The sequence below is a fragment of the Molossus molossus genome, unplaced genomic scaffold (genome assembly GCF_014108415.1).
Source record: "Molossus molossus isolate mMolMol1 unplaced genomic scaffold, mMolMol1.p scaffold_m16_p_1, whole genome shotgun sequence".
Classification (NCBI taxonomy): domain Eukaryota; kingdom Metazoa; phylum Chordata; class Mammalia; order Chiroptera; family Molossidae; genus Molossus; species Molossus molossus.
Genome location: NW_023425344.1, coordinates 104,873,378 through 104,884,960, shown reverse-complemented (window position 1 = coordinate 104,884,960; position 11,583 = coordinate 104,873,378). Strand labels below are relative to the sequence as shown.

General features: G+C 37.0%; 1 pseudogene; it reads right to left on the bottom strand.

The window, feature by feature from the left end:
- Positions 1-694: 694 nt before the first annotated feature.
- LOC118635067 lies at positions 695-1,519 on the bottom strand (annotated as a pseudogene).
- Positions 1,520-11,583: the final 10,064 nt, after the last annotated feature.

Below are 11,583 nucleotides of genomic sequence, written 5' to 3'. Positions count from 1 at the left end.
TTTGAGAATTGGCTTTCTTTTACTCAACCTATCTGGAGATTCATCCAGGTTATTGTGTATATTAATAGTTGTTTCTTTTTTCTTGCTGTGGTATGGGTGTATTGCAGTTTATTTAACCATTCATCCATTTCTAGTTTTTGGCTATTAGGAATAAACCTATTATACACATTTGTGTACAGCTTTTGGTGTGAACATAAGTCTTTATTCCACTGGGTTAAATACCCAGGAATGTGATCACTGGGTTATATGGTAGTTGCATGTTTAGGTGTTTTATTTTTTGAAACTATAAAATCATTTTCTAGAGTGGCTGTACTATTTTACATGCCCACTAACAATGCATATGATACAATTTTTCAACTTTTTGGCAGCATTTTGTGTTGTCATTGTGGTATTTCATTATGGTTTTAATTTATATTTCTCTTATGGCTAATGACATTGAACATATTTTCATATACTTTTATTTTTTGCCATTTTATATCTTCTTGGGTGAAATGTTTCATATCTTTTGCTCATGTTCTAATTGTGTTGTTTTAAATTTCTCAATGCCTTTACTTTTTAACACGAGAGGAAAATCTTATAGGTATATATGAAAAAGACAGAGATGATCACAGGTAAAAGGGAAGAAAATCTAACCAGAAAGCTTTAACACCTGTTAGCTGTGGAACCTGAAGTTCTGAGTATGACATGAAAGGAATTAGTATTCTTCTTCTTCCTCACCGTTTCCTTCAATAGAAGCCACACCAAATTCCTCATAATCCTTCTAAAGGGCAGCCATATTCTCAAGGGTCTCAGAAAACTTTCCTTCCTCCTTGCCCTCACCCATGTACCACTGAAAAAAGGCACACTTGGTATACGTCAGGTCAAATCTGTGGTCCAGTGGAGCCCAGTCTTCAGCAATAGTTGTGGTGTTCAGCATGCATACAGCTTGCTGTACTTTGGCCAGGTTTCCACCAGGTATCACAGTGGGAGGTTGGTAATTAATGCCAACTTTGGAGTCAGTGGAGCACCAGTTCATAAACTGGATGTGTGCTTGGTCTTGATGGTGGCAATGGCAGCACGGACAACTTTGGGAATCACGTCACCATCACCTTGGTGCAATAGGCAGCAAGCCTTGTATTTATGGTGGTGAGGATCACATTTCACCACCTGTTTGGCTGGCTCAAAGCACACATTGATCATCTCTGCTACAGAAAGCTGTTCATAGTGGGCTTTCTCAGCAGAGATGACAGGGGCATATGTAGCCAGAGGGAGGGGATGTGGGGATAGGGCACTAGGTTGGTCTGGAATTCTATCAGATCAACATTCAGGACTCCATCACTCCTAAGGGAAACAGTGATGGAGGACACAATCTAGTTAGTTAGGCGGTTAAGTTTTGTGTAAGTTGGGTGCTCAGTATCAAGGTTCCTATTCAGATGTCATAGATGGCCTCATTGTCATCCAGAAGGCACAATCAGTGCTCCAGGGTGGTGTGGGTAGTGAGGATGGAGTTTTAGGGTTCAACTACAGCTGTTGTATCATGTTTATTAATTTACTCTGCTGATCTCTGTCTTTTAATTGATCTGTGAAGACCATTTATATTTAATGTAATTACTGATATGTTAGAAATCAAAACTATTTTATTTATTTTTTTGTTCTCTCTGGTTTTCATTTCTCATTCCACCCTCACCCCCCTGGGTTACTTGAACATTTTGAAAATTTTATTTTGATTTTCCTGTAGTATTTTTTAATGTTATCTCTTTATAAAACTTATTTAATTGTTGCTTTAGGTATTACATTTAATAATTAGGTGTCATCATTTTACCAGTCTAAGTAAAGAGAAATCTTACCTCTCTTTACATTTGTTCACCCTCCATTGCTTATAATACACAGTTGATTTTCATTATTCACAATAGTTATGCTTTATAACTTTTCTGTGAATGCTGAATTAGAAAATACCAAATTATTGCCTTCAGAAGAAATGTAGAGTTAGGTTCCTCTGAGGTGCAGGTTTTGTTTTTGTCAACTGATCAATACATAAACCTACTTTATGTATGTTTCTGTTTTTGTTTTTGTTTTCTCAGGTGTTTAACATTATTTTTTCAATTACAAGTTGACATTCAATATTATATTACAGTTTTTTTCAATTACAAGTTGATATTCAATATTATATTAGTTTCAGTAGTACTTCAAGGTGGTTAGACATTTATATAATTTCTGAAGCAATCCCCTCGATCAGCCTAGTACCCACCTGGCACCATAAATAGTTACTACATTGTTATTGACTATATTCCCTGGGCTATAATTTACATTCCTGTGGTTGTTTTGAAACTCCCAATTTGTATTCTTTAATCTTTTTACCATTTTCACCCAGAGCTCCTACCCCCTTCCAATCTGGAATAATTGGTTTGTACTCTATGAGTCTATTTCTGTCTTGTCTGCTTATTTTGTTCTCTGACGTTTTTCTCTTCGCATAATACCCTCTAAATCCAGCCATGCTGTCGTAAATGGTAAACTTCATTCTTGTTATGGCCAAGTAATATTCCACTGTATACATGTACTACTACGTTTTTGCCCATTTGTCTATTGACTAGTACTTAGTTTGCTTCCGTATCTTGGCTATTATAAATAATGCTGCAATGAACATAGGAATATGTTTTTGAACTAGTGTTTTGAATGCCTTTGAATAAATATCCAGAAGTGGAATTGCTGTGACATAAGGTAGTTTTATTTTTAATTTTTTGAGAATCCTCCATACTGTTCCCCATAGTGGCTGCACCAATTTGCAATCCCATCAACAATGCACAATGGTTCCCTTTTCTCCATATCCTTGTCAACACATGTTATTTGTTGATTTGTTGATGATAGCTATTCTTACAGGTGTGAGGTCATATTTTACTGAAGTTTTAATTTGAATTTCTCTAATAATTAGTGAGGTTGAGCGTGTTTTCATATGTTTATTGGTCATGTGTATATCCTCTTTGGATAAATGTCTATTTAGGTCCTCTGCTCATTTTTAAATTGTGTTGTTTGGGTTTTTTGGTGCTAACTTGTCTGAGTTCTTTATAAATTTTGGATATTAACCCCTTATTAGATATATGATAGGTAAATATGTTCTCCCTTAGGTGATTGCCTTTTTGTTTTGTTGATGGTTTCCTTTGCTTTACAAAAACTTTTAGTTTGATGTAGTCTCATTTGTTTATTTCTGTCTATTTGTTTTTCTTGCTCAAAAAGGTATATCAGAAAAAATATTGCAAGAAAAATGTCAGAGATTTTACTGCTTATGTTTTCTTCTAGGTGCTTTATTGTTTTGAGTTTTACCTTTAAGTCTTTAATCCATTTTGAGTTTATTCTTGTATGTGATGGTCTAGTTTGAATTTTTTGCATGTATCTGTCCACTTTTCCCAGCACCATTTATTGAATAGACTGTCTTTACTCCATCATATATTCTTGCTCACTTTGTCAAATGTTAATTGATCATATAGGCATAAATTTATTTCTGGACTCTCTATTCTGTTCCATTGATCCACGTGCCTGTTTTTATGCCAGTACCATGCTACTTTGATTACTATAGCTTTAAAGCATAGTTTGATATCAGGCTGTGTGAGTGTGATACCTTGACTTTGTTCTTTTTTCTCATGGTGGCTTTGGCTATTTGGGTTTTTTTGTGATTTCACATACATTTTAGAATTCATTGTTCTAGTTCTGTGAAAAATGCCTATTTTTGATAGGGATTTAATCTATAAGTTGCTTTGGGTAGTAAAGACATTTTAATGATTTAAAATTTTTTCCATCCATGAGCATAGTATATGCTTCAATTTATTTGTATTTTCTTCTTCAATTTTTTTTAGTGTCTCATACTTTTCTGAATGTAGGCATTTTACCTCCTTGGTTAAATTTATTCCTAAGTATTTCACTTTTTAATGCAATTGTGAGTGTGATTGTTTTCTTAGTTTCCCTTTCCGATAGTTCATTATGGTGTATAAAAATGCAACCAATTTCTGAATAATAATTTTGTATCCTCCTACTTTACTGAACTCATGTATTGGTTCTAATAGTTTGTTGGTGGAATTTTAAAGTTATCTTTATATAGTATCATGCCATCTGCAAATAATGACAATTTTACTTCTTTCTTTCCAATTTGGATGCACTTTGTTTCTTTTTCTTGTCTGAATCCTCTGGCTAGTACTTCCAATACTATGTTGAATAAATGTGATGGAAGTGGACATCTTTGTTCCTGATCTTAAGAAAAATGCTTTTAACTTTTTCCCATTGAGTATGATATTAGCTGTGAGTCTGTCATATATGGACTTTATTATGTCGAGGTATGTTTCCTTGGTCCCAACTTTTTATTTATCATAAATGGGTGCTAAATTTTGTCAAATGTTTTTCTAAATCTATCAGTATGATTATATGATTCTTATCCCTCCATTTGTTTATGTTGTATGTTTCTGCTTAAAGACATCTTATTTAATATATATTGTTGATTCATTAACTTCAAACTCATGGCTGACATCTCTATAACTAATACCTAAATGAAACTAATCTAACACATATGTTTTCTCCATTAGGCACATCACAGACTTTTTGTACTTAGGAACATGAAACAAAACTTTAGCATTACACTTGGAGATCATTTTAAACAGTGAATTCATGCACACAAATGCAAAACTGTTACACTAAATAGACTTAAAGGAATGCTTATTTATCATATCAGAGCTGAAACAAGAAAGTAGAGTGCCATCTTACTTGACCTCAGCTTGGAACATGTGTGTTGATGACTCAATTTTTTTTTTTTTTTTTTTTAATCACTCTGCACTTCCCTATGAATGACTGTCAAAGTGCCATGAGTGATAATTTGGTAGTTACAAATAGATTTTAATGAGTGGATAAATTTGCAAATACAGAATCTATTAATAAGGAGAATAGATTATAACTTTCTTAAATATTTCTTCTATATACATTTAGAACCACATTAAATAGTATTATAATTTTTTCTAAAAACAATTTGGAAAATTCAAGAAGATAAGGAACATATTATATTTACCTATATTTTTGGTTACATTGTTCTTTCTTCCCTACTGATGTTCCAAGTTTCCTTCTTTTATTATTTTCTTTTTTGTTAGAGAATTTTCTTTCTCTGAATAGATTAGGTGAGCTGGTAACACATTATTATTATTATTATTATTATTATTATTATTATTTTTAACCTGAGGATATCTTGATTTCCTCTTTATTCCTAAGGATAATTTTTCTGGGTATAGAATTCTGGGTTGCCAATTGTTTTCATCCAGCACTTGAACAATATTGTGCCACTTTCTTCAGGCTTTCCTAGTGTCTGATAAGAAATCTTCTGTTGTTTGAGTAGTTTTCTTCTGGTAGATAAAATGTTATTTTTCTTTGGCTATTTTCAAGATTATTCTTTGCCTTTGTTTTCAGACTTTTAATTATGATGTGTTTTGGCATGGATTTCTTTGAGTTCATTCTGCGTGGAATTGACTCATCTTCTTGAATTTGTAGTTTTATCTCTCCTGCCAGATTTTGGAAGCTTTCACTCATTATTTCTTCAAGGAGTGTGTGTGTGTCTTTTCTTAGCTCAATTTTCTTTCTCTTTTCCTTCTGGAATTCAATGACATGATTAGTAGATGTTTTCTTATAGTTCTGCAGGTCCCTGCATTTCTATTTTTTTTATTTGTTGTTCAGATTTGATCATTTCTATCGTTCTGTCTTCTAGTTCATTAATTCTTTTCTCTGTCCTCTCCATGCTTACATTTAGTACATCCACTGGGCTTTTGTTTAGTTATTTTATGTTTTAGTTCTAAAACTTTCATTTGATTCTTTCTTATTATATTCTAATTATTTTCTGAGACTTTCCACTTTTCTTGCTAAGGCTTTCTGTTTTTCTTTTTTCCCAAGTCTTTTCACCATTGCTCTTTGAAGCATTTTTATCATGGCTGCTTTGAAATACTTGTTAGATAATTCCAACATCTCTGTCACTTGGTGTTAGTATCCATTGATTGTCATTTTGCACTTAGTTTGAAGCCTTCCTGGTTTTTGGAATAATGGATGGTCTTTTAAATTGAAATTTAGACGTTTTCATATTGTGCTAGGAGCCTCTGGTTCTTAAATCTTCTGTTTTTGCTGGCAGTTTCTAACAGAACTCAGGCAGGAGAGAGAAATATTATTACTCCCAGGTGGAAGTAGCAGCCCAGATTCCCCATTTGGCCTCTATTGATACCAGAACAGGAAGGCTTTTTTTTTTTTTTTTTTTTTACACCCAGGCAAAAATGGGGAATCATAGCCCCCTTGTGAGCTCCACTGACTTTGCCGTGAGACTGGCCTTGTTACCACTGGGCCATAGTGAACTTTCTGACCATCTGCTAGGCCTCTTCTGAATATACATGTGTTAAAAAAAAATCTTTCTTGTATCTAGAAACTAGATACAAATACATTTTTGTGATGAAATTTTTAGTTCTCCATTTCTATAATCTCCCTGCTGATGAGTTCTTTTATTTACAGATGATCTCTTTACCTGTCTGGGTCTGGCAACTGCCCAAATATTTTTTCTTCACACATGATGAATCTTCATATTTATAGCTACTATTTTTTTCCCATCTTTATTCCAGTATTTTTCTGCTCTTCCTGCTGTTTATCACAATTCACCATCTCCATGCCTTGCTTTTCATTGTTTACTCCTTTGAATGTTTGTTTGTATTGGATATGATCTTTTCAGAGCATTTGACACTTAAAATAAGTAACAATGGAATACTGTGCAGCTGTAAAAAAGAAAGTTGTCTTTGAGACAGCATGGAGGGACCTGGAAAGTATTATGCTAAGCAAAATAAGCCAGTCAGAGAAAGACAAATATCACATGACCTCACTTATTTGTGGAATCTAATGAATAAAATAAATTGATGGACAAAATAAATCTATAGACATGGAAGTGGGGAACACCTCAGAAGGAAGGGTCATGGCGGAGGGTGGGAAGAGATAAACCAAAGAACTTACATGCATATATGCATAACCAATGGACACAGACAACAGTGCATTGAAAGAAGGGGTAGAATCAGGGAGGAGGGTGTCAGTGGGGGAAAATAAGAGGGACATCTGTAATACTTTCAACAATAAAGATAAACTAAATAAATAAATAAACAAATAACAAATAAATAAATAAATAACAACCCAAAGGGAATTAGGTTAAAGTGCTCAAAACATAAGTCAATGCATCCTGAGCTGAGATTTCTCCCTCCGGGTGGAGGGGCTGCTTCTTAAGTTGACTGAGGAAGGGTCAAAAGGAGAGACTAGCTGAGGAGCTGATTTTAAAGACTAAAACCCATTTTATCTGGGGAAAAGAGATAGTGCAAAACTATTTTAGATCATATTTCCCTGTCTCAGCCACTTAGTTGGTGTAGTAGATATCAGAAACTATAAATAGATATAAGCTTTGCTAGAAGCATCTTAGAAAATCATAAGGCTGGTTTTATTCATGGCATTTTAGAAACTAGCATGCTAGTAATTGATACCATTATCTCTAATTTCACTTTTGCAAATATTATCCATGGAAATTGTCACCCCTTTGTCAGTCTCTGGTATTTTCAGAGGTATCCCCAATTCTACACACTTGGGTTTCTGAATGGCCAAATAGGATTTAAGCATATTCTGCTTATGATTTTGATTAGTTACATTTGTTTACATGTAATTATTATTATTTTTTTTGGTAATAAAAATTTAGTCACAGTATTTATACTTGATATAATTTTGAATAAAGATTACCTTAGTTAACTGCAGATATATTTACAATTTCTAAGCAATTATAGAACAATCTGTACAAATCTAGAGTAGTTGTATTTTTTTGAGGGAAAAATGTTCTGTTTTGTTTTTAAATTTGAAGTAGATTTTGCTTATGAAGGATAACTGATAACACAAATTGTAGTTTTAAAAATAACGTTTCCCAACAAACTATTTGCTGGATAAAATTAATACTAATCTAGGACATAATAACCTTTTCTTTGGAGAGGCATTTGGAAGAGTTGGCCTTTTGGATCCAGTTATTAGATCAATCTCTTTTTAGAATCCTAATTATGTCATATCTGGTGTTTGGAACAGAAAGACTACAGGTGTCCCGATCCACCTGTGTTCACAGACCTCAATAAAACACTGTATTTGTGACTTGCTCCTCCAGCTAGTGTGTGAGCAGTCTCCTTTTATCCCCTTAGAGAAAATGAAGTGGTTATCTTGATTTCTTCAGGTCGACAGCTGAGCAGGGCTGGGGGAGGGGAGGAGGGCGCGAGCTGAGCCTTCTCTGAGTAACTAGCAGCTGTGTGGTTTCCTGAACCCTAACTAAGAAGAGTAGAAGCACCAGGGCACCCAGACCCTGATGATGTGTGGTAGTGACAATGCTTCTCTGGCCTGCCAGTAAGACCCATTAAATAAAAGCAATTGTATTTTTCATGGTGTGCATTCTGTTGGCCATGCTCTTTCCAAAGTTCTTTTTGGAGGGACCAATAATGAGGATAAACTGCTTTTTCAATGACTTTAAGGTCATCTTGGTTGGCTACTTTTTGTTGTAAAGCTTTTCAAAGGGATCAACCACATGTTCTTTTACTCACAGCTGCATACTTCCTTAAGAATCTGAGTAAAGCAACTTTAGTTTCAATTTTGGTATGACTTGATAGTAGTCATAGAATATCTCAACTCAAGCTACCAGTGGGACACAATTCTTCCAGTATCCCAGGGGCTACTTTGCACAGAATCACTGCCATGTATGTGCCTTATCAGTCACCTGGCTGTTGTGAGAGGCAGCTTTTAGGCAGGCGAAGGAGTGTGGCTGGGGGACTCATGCACATCAGCACTAATACTGCTTTCTGAACAGTTTAGCTCCCCGAGGCTTGGTTTTCCCACAGACACTGCTGACTCTGACTGCCGATAAGCTGAGTAAGGCTGGAGGTCAGCAACCAGAGAATGCTTTTAATTATTAAAGGATCAACATGTCTTAATGCATTAGTCCTCTGAGCTCGGGGACAAACAACTGGGTCTCAGGGAAAGAAGTTTTCCCTTTCTCTTTAAATTAGCAAACACAAACAAACAAAGTAGTTGTTGGGGTGCTAAAGGGTATTCCCTATAGTATTCAAATTCTAAATTTAGAACTGAAAATACTGAATACTAAAGCTGCTCTTAATTACTGTCCAGACTCAAGCTGCTATTAATAGGGAGTCTCTGCCAACTTGAACTACACTTGATCAATTGACCCTTGACTCAGCCGTAACATGGAGTACTTAGACCCAACAGTACATGGCTCCATTGGAGCTTTGTGTGTCTGCACGGATTAACAGCTTCTCCTATCCTTACATGAAGCTCTTCAACATATAATTATTCATCTCACATATTGTTCTTATTTCCAAAGTAAATGTTTCTGCGCATCTAACGACAGGATCACACCCAAAACAAGTAAGTCCTCCTCTCTCTGTTTGCATTGTCACCACCACCAGGCACCTTGTGAATATTTGCTCAGTGCTCTGTTCTCAGGGATGGACTGCTGGGACATTTCTGACTTTAGTGGTTATACACAAAGGTGACGGTGAGCCAAAGGTTGGGTCTTAGCTGCTGGTCTGTGCTTCTGTTGCAAGGTTGCATCTTTCTCCCTTTTATTCTTTCTTTCTACAACTTAAGGGGAAAGTGTCAAGATTTGCTTAGAACAATGAAGTTGGATTCAATAATAAAAATTTAAGATATTGCTCAATTACAATAGTGTACAATGTTACTAAAGGAAAAAGGCTTTATCAAATTAGCAGCTGGCTGAGTTGTTTCCACATGCATATTGCTTAGGAGATAATAAGACTATCCTAAAAATTTGGCTGCACTGAGTAATTAAAAGTGTCTGTTTGGGAGCACACATCCATCCCCAGACAACAGAAGCACAGACCAGCAGCTGAGACCCATCTCCAAAAATGACAGCAAAAGCTGAGCAGGAGTTGAGCCCCACTGGGCAGCAGAATTCCCCAGCCACCAGCGGCTGGACCTGGAGGTCCACAGAGGCCTGTGCGGTCCAGCAGCTAACAAGAGCATTGGGAAGCCAGAGGCCCAGAGAGTGATCCAGCGGCTTGCCTGTAGGAACTGCAGGATGTGGGGGCACCAGAGAGGCCTGTGAGACCCAGCAGGGACTGTGCGATCCAGTTACCCACGGGACCTGTGGGGTGCTAAAGCACCAGAGAGGCGTGTGTGACACAGCAGCCCATAACATAGGCATAGAGCCTGGTCCCCAAAAGGACTGTGCGATCCAGTTACCCACAGGACCTTCAAGGTGTGGGGACACCACAGAGGCCTGTGCTACCCAGCTGCATACAAGATAGGCACAGAGGATGTGAAAATGAAGGCAGAGTGAATAGAAGCTACGCAGACAATCTCCTAGGAACAAATGGGAATTACAACTAAAATAAAGACAAATCCTCAGAAAAAAGCAACAGAAAAGCAGCAGGACAGGACCATATAACCAGGGATACTAGCAGGATCTGCGAAGGCACCAGAGGATGGCAGGCTGGGAGCCCACCAGTCTTAGTTATGAGCAGCACCCTTGGAGAATAAATACCAAGCACTTTTCACAGCACATAGAGCCAGGACAGAGCATTAAAATAGCCACAGTCACACACCTGGGGGCTTAGGCAGAGGGAGGACAGATTGGGCTGGAACTGTGTGGGTACACCCGGAATTTGGAGGGCACTCAGAGTCTTGGCTAAGTTACAGCCACAAAGAACGGTGGCCAGTGTGCTCCTTCCCAGAGCTGTGGGGAAAAGCAGCAGCCACCCCTTCTTTGGAGATTCAGCCTTTCCCAGGTGAGGCAAAGAAATCTAAATTGAGGCTCATTAACAACAAGCATCTATCCCACCCTCTGGAAATCCTCTTATGCAGAACATCAGGGTTACATTCCAAGGCACTGAGTAACAGAGACTACTAGCCACCAGGAAAAAGCTAGAGTATAACTGAACTTTCCTGGGCTTGCAAATCTACCCAGGAAAGTAAGACTTGACAGTGGTGTTTAACCTGGGCCCGCCCAGGCCCATCCAAATCCAGTAGAGGGAGCCACACACAGCAAAACACCAACACCCACAGGGAAAATTTGGCAGGCTCCAAAACCCACTGAGATAGCCAAAGTGGTAAAACAAGAAACAAATCCCAACTAAAAGAACAAGGGAACTCTATCAAAGATGAGATAAATGAAATGCATTTAAGCAAATTATCAGAGGTGGAGTTCAGAGCCATGATTTTGAGGAAGCTCAACAGCATGAGTAAGGACATCAACACCATGAGTAAAGATACAGAAACATTGAAAACCAACAAGTGGAAATGAAGAATGACATAGAAGAAATAAAGAACACAGTGGAAGGACTAACCAGCAGAATAGAGGAAGCTGAGGACTGGATCAGTGAATTAGAAGACAGGTAGAAAAAACTCAACCAATCAGAAAACCAAAAGGAAAAACCAATGAAAAAAACAGGAAGATAGCTTAAGAGAACTGTGGGACAACTGGAAACATAACATTCGCATCATAGGAGTCCCCGAAGAGGAAGAAAAGGGGCAAGGGTTAGAAAATATATTTGAAGAAATAGTGAC